Source organism: Limulus polyphemus, unplaced genomic scaffold (assembly GCF_000517525.1).
Source record: "Limulus polyphemus unplaced genomic scaffold, Limulus_polyphemus-2.1.2 Scaffold1945, whole genome shotgun sequence".
Lineage (NCBI taxonomy): Eukaryota > Metazoa > Arthropoda > Merostomata > Xiphosura > Limulidae > Limulus > Limulus polyphemus.
The window spans coordinates 202,811-214,125 of record NW_013667555.1 but is presented as its reverse complement, the minus strand read 5'-3'; the positions used below and the strand labels follow the sequence as shown (position 1 = coordinate 214,125).

Genomic DNA, 11,315 nt, shown 5'->3' with positions numbered 1-11,315 from the left:
ACTACAGTGGAAATAATATACATCTTGGCAGTTTACACCTTTAATTTTAAAACTAACAATACTGCAGTGGAGACAATACATGCAGTTAGTTTTGCATATATTTACAGTTTACACCTTTAATTTTAAAACTAACAATACTGCAGTGGAGACAATACACATAGTTCATTATATGCCATTGACAGTCTATATATTTGGTTTTAAAACTAACAATATTACAGTGGAGACAATATAAGTAATTCATTGTGTACGTCTTGACAGTATACACCTTTTATTTAAAACTAACAATATTATAGTGGAGACAATATAAGTAATTCATTGTGTACGTCTTGACAGTATACACCTTTTATTTAAAACTAACAATATTATAGTGGAGACAATATAAGTAATTCATTGTGTACGTCTTGACAGTATACACCTTTTATTTAAAACTAAATTATTACAGTGGAGACAATATAAGTAATTCATTGTGTACGTCTTGACAGTATACACCTTTTATTTAAAACTAACAATATTATAGTGGAGACAATATACATAATTTTAAAATACACCTTGTTTCTTGTAAATTGCCATTTCTATAATGAAGCCTTCATGGCTCAAATTTGTATTGGAAGTATAATTTGATGGTTTAATACCACACTTATAGTTAATATGTGCAGTTGTAATAGTAAACCAGTATCGCATTTCAGTCTTGATATTTATGAAAGAAATATAAATATAAATAAGTTGAAAGTTCTGGTATTATTAACTTTGTTTCACGAATGTATGAAAAACGTCAAAAAGATCCGTATAATATGGTACCAGTCCTGCTACTAGTTTATTTTATTCGCAAGATAGTATGTTGGTTATAGTTAATATAATGCTGAATATATATGAATTAACGTGTTCTGAATCTATACGATCTGTTGAGATGTGGCCAAAATGAATAATGTGAAAAAAGTTTTATCTTTTCCTTATTAGTGGCTCTCATTTAGGCGAGTATAATTATGTAGTAATTTACAAGCAAAGTACACCTAGCGCCCTGGCTGTATACTTTTATAAGTCTTTATCCTCAGGAAGATAAGCGAAGCCCTAGGTATTTGTACTTACATATATCTCTTATGTAATGGTCATTGATCACACGATGCTCGCCACATTCTTACAGATTGTTGTGCTAATTAATATGTATACGTCAAACTACACTCCGCAAAGAGATGCTTGATCTTTTGGGTTTTTGCCTCAGCAAATGTCAATGACATACACAGGATACGTGAAATTACAAATGTAAATATTGCAATAGTTAAACACCAGCTCCAGCTGAAGGGACTCTTAAAACAGTTATATAGGCCATAACGACAGTAATTATAATTGTATTTTATGTAAATATCTATACATTTTACATTACTATACAACAGGTGAGGTGATCATTATTGTATAACACCCTATTGTGATAGAAAAAATAGTTCTTAGACTACGAGTGGGCTAAGGAATTTTTGTAGGGCTTGAAATAATTTTCATTTTGGTGTGCCTTCGTCTGTGAAGGTGTCTGATCTATACGGTAATTTTGGTTTGTTTGTTTTTGAATTTCGCGCAAAGCTACACGAGGGCTATCTGCACTAGCCGTCCCTAATTTAGCAGTGTAAGACTGGAGGGAAGGCAGGTAGTCATCACCACCTACCGCCAACTCTTGGGCTACTCTTTTACCAACGAATAGTGGGATTGACCATCACATTATAACGCCTCCACGTCTGAAAGGGCGAGCATGTTTGGTGGGAGGGGGATTCGAACCCGCGACCCTCAAATTGCAAGTCGAGCGCCCTAACCACCTGGCCATGCCGGGCTGGTAATTTTGGTGTGCCTTCATCTGTGAGGGGGGGGGGTCCGATCTCTACGGTATTTTGATGTGCCTTCGTCTGTGAAGGGGGTCCGATCTCTACGGTAATTTTGATGTGCCTTCGTCTGTGAAGGGGGTCCGATCTCTACAGTTAGGATAGCTTTGTACTTAACGAGGAACGAATAAAAGTTTTTGTACGTTCTCGGTAGTACAATATCACAGGAAAAATCTTTAAGCTGACCGCAGAGTGTTTTATATTTTTAACGATGTTTATAACACAAACAATATAATCTATTATTTTGTGGCCGTTTTGAAGCAGGTTTCGTTGACTCATGAAATACTTTAATTAGATGAATCGCTTCATACTTGTATTTTAAATATATTTACCCAACATGTAATATTAGAATTGAAAGGGAAATCTAATTCAATGTAGATTCTGCTGTGCTGACCTTTATTCTTGTAATATAATTCTACTCATTGTTCCAGCCTGTAGGCTAATAATATATAATTAAACCTTTTGTTTCTAATCATGTGAAGAAGTTATGTAATGCAATTGCTGTCTTTAAAACAAGTTAAATAAATATATAGATGATTATGTCATTATAAGTTGATGTAGAGTTTATTAGATCATTTATTGGACTTGGCATATAATATACAAGTCCCGTACTAGGTTTAAGTCTAATTTTTTCCTTTTATAATATACATATTATCCAAAAAATTGTAACGTATTTTCAAAACATTTATCATTATCATAGTAAACATTCACACAGTGAAACTCAGGTTAAGGCAGCAAATAGAGTTGTTCAACCTGGGACATATAAAGAACACAACAAAGCGAAAGAGTTATTTATTTTAAAAGCTTGATAATACAGGAGATGACGGAGAATCTTCAATTGTGAATGGATTTGAATAAGTTTATATTAAAAGAATTTATACTTCAGCTGGACATAGGTGTCGACAAACTTGGATATATGTCTACAATAAATGATTAATTACTCTTAAAATTGCTCAGGATTTTCGTAGAAAAACATATTTTTATTCTTCCTGAAATAGAAAATAGCTAAAGTTTTGGTAGATGTTCAGTCAACCATAACAAACATTTATAACATATTTTTAATCTTCCTGAAATAGAAAATAGCTAAAGTTTTGGTAGATGTTCAGTCAACCATAACAAACATTTATAACATATTTTTAATCTTCCTGAAATAGAAAATAGCTAAAGTTTTGGTAGATGTTCAGTCAACCATAACAAACATTTATAACATATTATTAATCTTCCTGAAATAGAAAATAGCTAAAGTTTTGGTAGATGTTCAGTCAACCATAACAAACATTTATAACATATTTCTTACTCGTCCTTGTATTAGTATTTTCAATCTTTGGGAGCACGCGTGGAACTCGAGGACTGTAATATGTGTCCAGGCTCAACATTGGTACTATTGTGTTTAAAATAAACGATAGATTACAAGTTATCATCGCAAATTATAAGAACTTTGTGAGAGAAGTGAATGTACATATAAAATTTAGCAACATTACGTTAACGTTTAATCCTGACCGTGTAGCCTTACACAATAGGTTTTTACGTTAATTTCAAGTAAAGTTGTATAGAGTTCAATTACATGTAATTCACGGATGACGTATGATACATGCAAATAGTCTATATTACGAAATATGTAGAACTCGTCTGTTGTCTTCTTTTAGATGGATGTAGAACCTTTCTGTTGTCTTCTTTTAGATGGGTGTAGAACCTTTCTGTTGTCTTCTTTTAGATGGACGTAGAATCTTTCTGTTGTCTTCTTTTTGATGAATGTAGTACCCTTCTGTTTTCTTCTTTTAGATGGACGTAGAATCTTTCTGTTGTCTTCTTTTTGATGAGTGTAGAACCATTCTGTTGTCTTCTTTTTGATGAGTGTAGAACCATTCTGTTGTCTTCTTTTTGATGAATGTAGAACCATTCTGTTTTCTTCTTTTAGATGGATGTAAAACCATTCTGTTGTCTTTTTTTTTTAGATCGATAAATAAGATAACAATGAATTAGTTCCCCTTACTTTAGATTCCAGTTCATAAAACACTGACATGAAAAGAAGCACATTCACATACCACAAGTTTGTTTACTGCTCTGTAGACCAGTATTATAAAAAATAACTTACTGTTTTGGCCTGTAGACTAGTATTATAATGTTAACTTACTGATTTGGCCTGTAGACTAGTATTATAATATTAACTTGATGTTTTGGCTTGGAGACTAGTATTATAATGTTAACTTACTGTTTTGGCCTGTAGACTAGTATTATAATATTATCTTACTATTTTGACCTGTATACTAGTAAGTAGTATAAAACCAACTTACTCTTCTGATATGTTGACTAGTAAATGGTATAAGAGTAACTTACTCTTCTGGCCTGTAGACTAGTAGAATAAGACTAACTTGCTGTTCTGGCCTGTGGACTAATAGGATAAGACTAGATTGCTGTTCTGGCCTGTGGACTAATTGGATAAGACTAGCTTGCTGTTTTGACCTTTGGACTAATAGGATAAGACTAGCTTGCTGTTCTCGCCTCTGGAACTAATAACGTGAAAATAAGTTACATTTTTGGAGTACTAGCAAAAGATTAACTTACTGTACTGGTCTGTTGTTGCTTTTTTTAAAACAGCCGTTTGTTGTCCTAGCTCCAAGGTGTAATAATTAAACATAACATTAAAAGACAATAAAGGACTTATTGGTCCATCTAGGCCGTCCTTTCCACTAAATTAAACTGAACACTGAAAATCTCAAAACCTGCCCTAATCATTCAAATATTTAATCAAGTTTCCCTTAAACTTCCTTGAATTATTTGCATCTACCACATCTGAAGGCAACCCATTCCAAAGGCCAATCACCCTTTTAGAAAAATAAAGCTGTCTTAGCTGAAGATGACTCCAGCTCTGCCAAAATTTATATCTGTGTTCTTTATTCTGACCAATAAATACGGAAAAAGATGAGGCATCAACACTGTCAATTCCATTAACAATATTAAATACCTCAATTAGATATCTCTAACTCTTCTTTTCTAAAGAGAAAACAACTTCAGAGATCTTAACCTACTCTCATATGACAACCTTTCCCTACCAGGCATCATCATAGCAGTCTTCCTCTGAACCCTTTCCAACAGTTCAATGTCTTTCCTAAGGTAAGGAGCCTAAGACTGAACATATGTCAAATGAACAAATGTAGCTTAACAAATGACCTATACAACGACACTATAACATATTTATGTAGATACAAACTGAAATCCTATTTGCCTTGCCACTAGCAACAGTTCATTGCTTGGATGACTTAAAAGACTGTTCAATCAGAATACCAAGTTCAGAATGAATGTGATCATCTTGTTCATTCTTGTTTCCATCTTGCAAATGTTCAGGATGGGAAACATTACTTAAATCTTCATTAGCAAACGTTTTTTAAAAAGAGTAAAATATAACAACTTAGCCATCCCATAGTCATCAGATATTAACCTTCAGGAATCACCCTTCAAAGACCCTATTCCTGTCGTGACATTTTGATTACTCATAATGTTTTTGAAGAAATCCTTACAATTAATATTTACATTTGCAGCCAACGTTTTTCTATACTTTTCCTAATTTCCCGTATGACCAGCTCTCTTGATCTCCTATAGTCCTCCAAGTCTTCTTGCAGTCAATTTAAACTTTTTATATTTATAACGTTTTTTTTTAATTATGTCCTTTAAACCCTTTGTGAGCCAAAACGGGTTTTTACTTACACCCACCCCCATAATTTCCTATAAGGAACATGGCTATTTTGAACATTTAAGAATTTATTTAATTTTTTTTCCACATTGTTTTTCTCAACTCAACAAAACACTTGGTATAATACTAATGTGTTTTTCTTAACTCATTAATCCACTTGTTACAGTAATAATACGTTTTTCTTAACCCAGCAATCCATTTGTATAATAATAATGGGTTTTTCTTAACTCAGCAATTCAGTTGGTATAATACTAATGGGTTTTCTTTACTCAACAATTCACTTGGCATAATACTAACTTGCTTTTCGTAACTCAATAGTCTTGTTTGTATAACACTATTGGGTATTTCAAAGCACGTAGTATAAACAGAAGAAGGCTATCACCAGAAAAGAAACCCAATATTGCTAATATTTTCGGAAATTTGACTTTCCTTCATTTCATACCATCAGAACACAGTAACACACAGCGTTAATTTTCAAGTAATGTCTAGAATAATTCAACAATTAAAACCAGTCACCAGAACAGTTCCACAGAAAGTTAACTTGTGATGCCAGTCTTTCTTGTTTGATGTTTGTTTGATTGGTCTGTACCCAGTCTTTCTTGTTTAACGTTTGTTTGATTGGTCTGTACCCAGTCTTTCTTGTTTAACGTTTGTTTGATTGGTCTGTACCCAGTCTTTCTTGTTTAACGTTTGTTTGATTGGTCTGTACCCAGTCTTTCTTATTTAACGTTTGTTTGATTGGTCAATACCAGTCTTTCTTGTTTAACGTTTATTTGATTGATCTGTACCCAGTCTTTCTTGTTTAACGTTTATTTGATTGATCTGTACCCAGTCTTTCTTGTTTAACGTTTGTTTTATTGGTCTGTACCCAGAAATCGACAGATATTTTCTAGTATGTTTCATTTGTATGATATTAAGGAAAGGCGTGGATAACTTGGCAGTGAGTTTAGGGCTAGACATTAGAATAGTAATTCAGGAACTTGCTCTTTCTCTTGTTGGAGTTATTAATTACTGAGTCTTTGTTCCTCGATAAGACTTTCAAAATATTGGATGGAGATCTCGTTTCTGATATTATATACAGAGTTTTATTAACAGTCTTAATTCATCTTGCTGTTACCACTAATTCTTAGCGGAATTATCCAGTTATTAATGACCGAGTCTTTGTTCCTCGATAAGACTTTCAAGATATTGGATGGAGATCTCGTTTCTGATATTATATACAGAGTTTTATTAACAGTCTTCATTCATCTTGCTGTTACCACTAATTCTTAGCGGAATTATCCAGTTATTAATGACCGAGTCTTTGTTCCTCGATAAGACTTTCAAGATATTGGATGGAGATCTCGTTTCTGATATTATATACAGAGTTTTATTAACATTCATCTTGCTCTTACCACTAATTCTTAGCGGAATAATCCTGATTTCTCGTTCGTTGCTTTGTTACGAGTATATGTATTTCTTTATTTTCTATTTGTGCAGTGTAAGTTGTATGTGTAAACATTTAGAAATGCATTATATTGCTTTCTTGTTGTTTTAACTCGAATGACTAAACTTTAAACCCAACTTTCTTCATAAAACAACTGTTGTAAATTTGCAAATGAAGTAGTATAAATTTGTTTCTATGTGCCTAATATGTCATACAAAGGTAATTTAATTTGCATTAAAATATTAATTTTTTAAACTGTCAAAATAATCTCTCAATGTTTTATTTGAGTAGTTAGTAATTTGCTACTGCACATTTAGATTTCCAATATTAAATTCGTTTCACCTTCTGTAAGCGAGAAACTGATTCACTGCAAGGAATAAAAAAAAAATACCCCGTTAAAAAGTGAACGGAATTTTATATATGAACCATGTGGGTGTAAAAGGCCCATTAAACATTATGAGGCGAATGGAATTCTACATAAGAATCGTGTGGGTGTAAGAAGCCCTTTAAAGTCAAGCAGTGAACAGAATTCTATATTGGAACAGTATGGGTGTAAAAAGCCCGTTAAACGTTAACCAGTGAACGCAAACCTGACCAAGTAATTTCTTAGCAATTATATCACTATATCTTTCAGTTTCTTAATTGCTAACATATATAATAATGAGAATAAGGGCAACATTTTGATTTTGTAAATCAACAAGTATTTCTAACGATCACCAAACTCTAATGTAATGTTACACCATAGCAGGTTTATGCAAGTACATAAAAAGTAAGTTTAGTCACTTACCCAGTCATTGTGTTTTCCACAACTTTCCGATATATTGAAGAAGTCACTCTTTATCCTGACTGAAGTACAAACCAACATATCGAAAATGCTTATATTGAAGTCAATACAATTTTTAAATCGTGTGATTCTGGAAGTCCGTCGGATTACAATCTGGCTTTAAAAGGGTAAAAAAATGCATGTTGTGGAGTTATTTTGGCTGAGGCCAATATTTATTTACAAATGTAGACTTTTTTTGGTCAAGTAAATGGAAATAAAGCATATTTTTTCGTACAGTAAATTTGAATTCGAATAATAAGATATGCTGATTTTTATACACACACATTATCAGCACAAAATAATGTGGTTTTCTATGCGAATAAACATTTTAAATTACATTAAAATACTTTGTTATATTAATCTTTAACATAATTGTAATGACGGCTTGCCATCATATCTAACAACATTTCGAGGGGCCTTTCGGATACTCCATGTCTGTATCAATCTTAGCCTTGAATTGGCCCAAACGTTGTCGTGTTTCCCACGTTTTTTGTTTTTTGTTGTTTTTTTTTTCGATATGCCTATACATGTATATGTAAAGATAAGGGAACCCTGGCTGCTTCGTGCACCGTCCCGCCGCGCGTCGTTGTCGCTCCACTCGGCTTTCTCCTTAACCTTTTTTCCTAAACAAGAAATACCGTTTAAAAACGTGGCAGCCTTACAGTTTGACTCGCGTGTTTTATACATCTACATAAAACCTAACAGTCGTTTTTAATTGCCGTATTTTAAAGGAAATTAAAGATACAACATGTAAGTTTAAGACGTCGTTTGAACATTCGCAAGTTTTCCTTATGAATTCCTTTGCATTAAATATGCTTAAGAGTTCGGAAAATTTGAATACTAGGAATTATTATAACAGTAGCTATGAGTCAGGTAACACTGAAGCTATTATAATGAAGAACGCTTTGTTCAAGGTTTTCATTGGGCGCTGCTGTGGGAACTGAGTTTTCTGTGGATTTCTTCTGCCGTTTCTCTTGATTTCGAAACGTCGACTGGAAACCAAGAAGATAGCAAAAGTCCTAAGGAGAGTGAATAATCATGTTGAACACGTTGCTGATGTCCACTTTAAAAGAAATTCTCAGAACTTGCTGTTGTTCCGAAAGGTGTTGCTCACTTTTCAACACCGCCTGTTGCTTCTCATTCACTGTATGATAAACACAGGAAAAAATCCTTTCATCAATACACTGATTTATATTTTTAATGTTACTGTTATGTTAATTATGTTTTTCTGTGATTATCACATAATGACTTGATGAATTCGGAAAGTGTAATTTTCCAATACTCGAACAAACTATCAAGGAAAAGGAAATATCAGAAGGCTAATTATGTATTGCTGCTGTTTAGTTCCTTATAAACTTGGCCATGAATCAGTGGACAGGAGTTACAATGCATGATTCTGGATTAGTGACGCATTAGTAAAATAAACATATGTTAGATCTGGGTCTAACACTGATCATGAGTCTATAGGAAATAAACAGGTGCTTTGACTTGTTCCTTTTGTCCTGACCATGGATTAACGGAGGAATTTAATTTCTCTCTCTTGATCAAAAATTAGCTGACAAATAACAGAAATAAAGATGCTATCCTTTTATCCTGATTAGGTATTAAAAAGGAGAAATAATGAAAATAAGCAGGTGTTATGTCCTATTATCCTGATCGTTTATTTTGAGCATGTATTAGTGGACGAACTATAAAAACGAGCAGGTGAACATCGACTAATGGGTAGAAATCAGCTAGTGATACGTATACGCTTCAATTAATTAGGGTATGATATAAGAATGAGAGGATTTATGATCATTATTTGATTGAAACAATATATCAATAACAATCGTAAAATATAGTTTCTTCTGTCTTAAGAATAGAAATAAAAATAAATCGCCAGCTCCTATCCTGCAATGATAGATCATTGGATGTTGGAGGGAAAAAAAAACAATTCGCTGAACTTTTGTTTATCTTAGAATGACATCAACTGCCATGTCCTCTTCTCTTTGATATTTTATAATTAAATAAATGAAAGATTACTAATGTAAGATGTTGACCACTTAAATTTTTGGCGAATATAATTTTCTCTTCCTTTTTGTCAATCAAAATGTAATTTTAAGGCGATCCTATATAGCAGAAATTAGATCTACCACAAAGAAAAGTATATTAGATAGTTATTGTTGTTGTTGTTAAGCACAAACTTTCACAATAGGCTACCTATGCTGTGCTCACCATTTGTATCAAAACCCGGTTTCTAGCGTTGTAAGCCTACAAACATACCACCGAGTCACCGGGCGGGACATTAGGACATTAGACCCATTTTATATCAAATGTGTGTGTGTGTTTCTACGTGTGTAAACTTTTTATGTTCAACATGTGACTTTAAATGTCAGACATAGAATATCTAGTTTTTTATTAAACAAGAAACGTTATAAAACTACGAAGAATGAGTTTTAAGTTCTTGTTGTGATTAGCATTCGCCACCTATCTTATATTTACAATAATTATTAGCAGATTTATCGAAGATATTGGACGACTGTTAAAATCCATCTTCGAAATACGTTATGTATATCCCACTTTGTAACGCTCAGTTTTCCCAGAACAAATGTATATAATGTTTGGAATTCAATTTAAAGAAGGTAACTGTTAAAAAATAATTTATTAACACCCACATACACGAATCTTTCCGGTTAAAATTTGTCCACAGGTTGCTGGGTTAAAACATATTCCCAACTGTTCGGAATTCTTTCTTTATATGATATTTCTTTCATCATTCCTGTGTTAAATTGAAAAATTAAATAGAAGAAGACTATTCCCTTCCCGTTTGTAATGAAGAACCTGTTGAATATAAACACTTGAAAGGTTTGCGCTTAATAATCGATTCAAGTTTTAATTATCTCATGCTAGAGATGGGATGATCACTGTAAACGGTGGTACTGGAATCTGTACTGAGATCGTATACGTAGTTCCAGTGTCGTGACTTTAAAAACAACTCGGAAACATTACATTTTACAATAATAGTTTTTTACCTGCCGTTTACATAAAAAATTAATGAAGCTACTTTTTGAACCTTCACAATTTTAATTATTTTGCTATTACTGTTTCGTGTTTCTTTTGGTGTTACTATTTAAATTTATTCGGTTTTAGAAAATAAGTTCTATTTATATGTTTTCACACTACTCACGAGTTTTAGCGTACGTGAGAGCTGGGTGTGCACATTGGGTTGCGAATACTTAAATTAATGAGATCAGAAAATTCCAATTTTCTTTCACAGTTACAAACCGTTTAATATGCTGAAACTGTAGTCCAGATTCTTTAGTCAAATATTTTGTGTATATTCTAGAAAACTAAATATAGATGTTACCTTCTATTTTTCTAATTCTTTAACAACTGAAGTTATCAGCTCTAGAGCCACGGTTATCGAAATGCGTCTGACCTGCAGGACGTTTCAAGAACGTTGGACGTGTATTAGCATATACTATAAGATGTATAACAACTGAAGTTATCAGCTCTAGAGCCACGGTTATC

At 32.9% G+C, this 11,315-nt stretch overlaps 2 long non-coding RNA genes across 3 annotated transcripts in view; one reads left to right on the top strand and one right to left on the bottom strand.

Moving 5' to 3' along the window:
- Nucleotides 1-11,315, top strand: part of LOC111087272 — a 139,935-nt gene that overhangs the window by 12,503 nt on the left and 116,117 nt on the right. The gene's annotated exons all lie outside the window — the stretch shown is intronic.
- On the bottom strand, nucleotides 2,617-8,643 carry LOC111087274. Its single transcript, XR_002611985.1, has 3 exons — nucleotides 7,770-8,643; nucleotides 3,763-3,807; nucleotides 2,617-3,558 (listed from the first exon to the last, which is right to left on the bottom strand). It is a non-coding gene; the product is annotated as an uncharacterized LOC111087274 (long non-coding RNA).